The following is a 4,705-nucleotide window of genomic DNA, read 5'->3' on the forward strand; positions in this document are numbered from 1 at the left end:
ACTGAAGTAATCGACTTTCCCAGATGGACAGGTCAGCACAGTGTATCAGCCTAGGGAGAAATGAAGTCCACACTGTTCCATTTCCCCTGCCTGTCACCAATAGGTTATCCCCATCTACCCTGGGGAAGCACATTAACAGGTGGAAGTCCTTTAAATTTCAGGCCACATATCCTTACTTTCCAGTTTCAAAACCCACTATTTGAGTAATCTATCTAATTCTTGGTCACTCATCATCAGTCACTCAATCAGTCAATGTTTGCAGCCTCTGGTGCAAAAGAGGCATTATGAAAAGTATTTGATACCTGAGCACATTTCAACAACATTAGTTCTAATGTTCAGACTGAAGAAGAAGGCCATACATATTTAGACGTTAGTCTTAGACTAACCTTCACCAATGCAACCTAGTTTTTGCCATATCTTAATCCCCACCTGTCATCCATGAAATTGGGTTTCCATGCTTAATCATCACTCCAAAAGGAAGCTGCTTGAGGGATTACTGTACTTCAGCGAATCCTCTAAAATATTTCTTGATCCACACCTTTCACACCAATATAACCATGTGTTCCTTGGGTGAAGCCATACCCCTCAAAATCATTCATATGTCTTTGGTGATGCTGTTCATATTACTACTGAGCCAAGAAACATAAAAGCTAGCATATGCTGATACAACATACACTCCCTGCATACATGTAGGCAATGATCCATCCTCTCTGTCTTGCAATGCTTAGTATGAGAAATATTCTTGATACAATCACGGGTCTGAGGACCCACTAAAATCTGCTGGATGAAGTGATAAGAAGGGATCAGTAAATGATACAGATGACCCAGTGTCAGGGACTACACCTGCATGATATATCATACTCATAAGGAGACGACAAAGGTTTATGGATGACATCTCCTACAGTCTCCAAATCTAATGCAAGAGGGTGAAAAACAAGATGCACAAAAAATGAAGTTTCCTGAATTTTGAAAATAGATACCATAAATGTTGCGCAAGAATTGAAGAAAAAATCTTGATATATAGTCTGCCGGGTACAGCCAATAAGTCTTTTATTCCTGCATTCAAGAAGTGATACCGGGTACCACTGCAAGTACACTTTTGAAAGTCTGACATACTACTAATGACATCACTTCTTTAACTACCAGACTAGTTTCATGCCAACAACTACACTCAAGTCTAGGAGACAACATATACACCATTTTCTGTATTTTCTTGTCATATGGACCACTGTTGCTCAGTGGAATGAAATTTCTTACTTCTTTTTTTAAATCAGATGAAAATCGATGCTGATATTGCAGGTTGATGTTATCTATAAAATTTACTTCCCGTGGCCTAGCACAAGAATTGAGAGAAGCAAGATCTCTGAATCCTTTCCCAGCTGGGTTGTCTCTGTAGGCATCTTTCTTGACCTAGACACAATATGTCAATAGTTTAACTTGTCAGCTCAGGTTTAATATGCTCTTAACTCTTTACCTTGTTTTGAAACTGCTGTGGTATATATGACACAATATGTTTGATTGTTCTTTACACAGAATTATACCATACATGTATATACTGTAAGATGGAGGTGATAGAAATATCAGACATCCTTTTGATGTTGCATGAAAGTAATCTGCCATAAGTCTGGCTGTTTTATGTCTTATCAAGGCTTCAAGTTGGGAATTCAGGGTTGAAGATGGGTATCACTAAATGTACAAATCATCTGGAATGGCCACTGTATAAACTCCAGGTTGGCATGTTTGAGACACTTTTCTGATAAAACTGTAGAAGAGATAATGATGTATGAAAAATAAAACATAGTACATGTAGTCTGAAAGGCAGCTGTTTTAGGAGTGTCTCAGTGTCTGAAGTGCCACAAAAATATGAATGAGTCTGAAAAGGAAAAGTGTCTCCTGGAGTGGCTTTGGACCATAATTGTATATTGAACAAGATGTTTTTGTTCCTTTTTTCTCAGCCTTGACTTGAATGTAGGACCGGTGCACAGTTCTTTTTAAAACTAAGGTTTTCTAGTAGCATGTATCCTTTTTATACTCAACACCGAAAATGTTTCTGTGCATCTAAGAAATTATCTCCTTGGCGTGAAGTGTAATTTTACTCATTTAAAGTAAAAACCATCTAATCTAGGGACTCTCTAAATTTAACTGTGCATGGAAGAGCAAAAGATCATACTTGGGATTCCTGGAGTGCTTGCTGTGCTTGTTACCCCCTGTCTATATGACCAGACAGTTACATGCCAAATGTACAGCAGAATACCAGGGTACTTAGTCTGTCAGACAATCAGTGCAGACAAGCATGGATCAGATGCTACACATTCCATGGGTAGGTCTCAGTGGGAGCTGTGGCAGTGGTATCATTTAGGATGACTTACAATAAGTCTTAATCAACATTCCCTTTTTGTTTCCTTTTACTTTTAGAGGGTGTAACAGGGAAATGTTTAACATCCATCCACCATGTGTTGTTTACATGTATTCTGCCTTTGGCATTCGTATTGGTTATAGCGTACATACATGTAAGCAGCACAGGGTAGTGATTGGGACAGAGAATTGTGGGCAAAAAGATTGTGGAGTGATATAGAAGAAAGGAGTTTCCCATAGTCCTGCCTAGTCCATTTCTAGCATGCATACATGAATGTAACAACATTGTTGTACCTTCTTAGATCTTCCATCAGTGTCAGCCACATAATGTAGTGACTCTTTATCTAACGTCACATGCCAAACCTTGGGTGACTAAAGACACCTGTGGGTTTATCTTTATGGTTCCCTCAAGCTGTTTTGAGTCATAAATCAGGAGAGTTAATCTGCCTAAGAGTATGTTGACCTCTTTGTTTTCAAACTTTTAATCTATAAAACTTTCACTCTTTTCAATATGACTGTTCAATTGGGAAAGTTCAAGAGAGGGTCAAGATTTTCTTTTTTATTTCCATTAATTTTTCGAGAGATGCTCTATGTCTATATTTGGCCTTAAGTATATAGAGAGACTATAGAGACATTCACAACAACCCTTCTCTTTCTTAGATTTTGGGTTATCCTTTTTAGTCTGTTATACGAAACAGCCATTTGAAAGATGAATTGTCACAACGAAATGTTTTATAGTCTTACTCTAAGGTACATTGAAATTCATAGCTATATAGATTTTGCTAATGTTATCTACAATGTAATATACATGCATTATACATATCTTCTTCTTGTTTGTCCCTGCATGTATATACCTGATAGTGCCCCAAATTTATTTATAGCACAGCATTACAAATGTACCTGCCTTTTAGCAGTAGCTTCTGTGAATAGATTATTGCGAAGATCTTTATTGCGAATTCTAGAACTCCCAAGAGTTTTATTGTTGCCAGCAAGTAAAATATTCATGATTCAAAAGATGTATCATCCTACTTATTCTTAGGGCTATTCCATTTTTAAGTCGAGCGTGGCCCGAGACTGTTTGGAAATTTTCACTTATTTGGAATTTTGATAAACACCTTTTTATTTCACATGACTTATTTTATTATTATGAATCTTCTTCGAATTCTCTTGTCTTTTTTCCCAACTTTTTAATCTTATCCCAACCTCTTTTATCTTGTGATATTTTGGCAGAGCCCAAAATACAAACTGCATGTGATCAATTTTGACATCATTTGTGGCCAGACAGTAACAGAATTTGCACCATTGCGACATGGCTGGTAGCTATCTGTCCCCTACAGTCAAATTTCTGCATTGCACCATGGAATATTGATTAGATGTGCACTCAGTATGTTCATATCTCACATGTTATGTATTCCCCTCACAGAGAAAGTGCGCAAGGACATTATGCAGAGAGGCTCCCACGGCCTTGAAGTGCTACTGGCAACACTAGAGGTATGTTTAAAATACTAATATTTTCACAGCTACTCCTGAGTGAATTTGACACATCGGTGCATGTCAGTTGTTATAACCTCTATGTTTTTGCTAGGCTGTGATTGCAGTCGACAAGATAGCTATATATGTACATGTATATGGGATTTTCAACATTTGATCACATTTTGGAATCTATGTTATCACTCCCAATCTAAACCCATGAATTTACTTAAAGATTGCCAGACAACATATGTGTCACAGAGGATATCTAATGTTTATTTTTCTTTCTAGATATGTGCATATCATTGACATTTCAATAGGCCCCTGCTGAAAGAATGAATGTTGAAGTCTGTCTGTGTTGTTCTGAAGACAGTATCTTGTTTCTCATTCCAGAGGTCAACAGACACCAGTGTCTCCCAGAACGTGGTCGCCATTCTGAGTGAGCTAGTCTGTAGTGGTAAGTTTCACACTGATGATGCCCCAATAGATGTACATCTTTATATCTCATTCTATGGAGGTTTTGTTTTTAGTGTGTCTGTGTGTTTGCTTATATTCACATGGTTATTTCCATGTGCTACAGTGGGCACTGACAGGATTTTAGGTCAGAAAGGTCCTAGAAAAGGTCATCTCATTTTCTGTTTCCAGTTTTTTGCTATATGAATGCATGTCTGTTGCATTATGAGAGCAAATGCGAAATGCATTACTATAAAGACAGAATCAATGAGAAATTTAACAATTAAAACAATCTTCATTTTAACTCAAACATTCTGTGTGGTTGACCTGTAAGTTTCTAGAAATGGTTGTATCAAATACAACTGATGCAGATAGGAGACCCTTACTCCTTGGTACAACTACAAGGTACAGGATTTTACTCAAGATA

At 37.4% G+C, this 4,705-nt stretch overlaps 1 protein-coding gene and 1 long non-coding RNA gene across 2 annotated transcripts in view; both read left to right on the forward strand.

The window, feature by feature from the left end:
- Window positions 1–4,705, forward strand: part of LOC109480664 (cytosolic carboxypeptidase 1-like) — a 35,115-nt gene that overhangs the window by 14,253 nt on the left and 16,157 nt on the right. The gene's annotated exons all lie outside the window — the stretch shown is intronic.
- On the forward strand, window positions 2,255–4,285 carry LOC109480797. The gene is made up of 3 exons (XR_002140856.1): window positions 2,255–2,320; window positions 3,779–3,846; window positions 4,219–4,285. It is a non-coding gene; the product is annotated as an uncharacterized LOC109480797 (long non-coding RNA).

This window comes from Branchiostoma belcheri, unplaced genomic scaffold (assembly GCF_001625305.1).
Source record: "Branchiostoma belcheri isolate BF01 breed outbred unplaced genomic scaffold, Haploidv18h27 scaffold52, whole genome shotgun sequence".
NCBI lineage: Eukaryota > Metazoa > Chordata > Leptocardii > Amphioxiformes > Branchiostomatidae > Branchiostoma > Branchiostoma belcheri.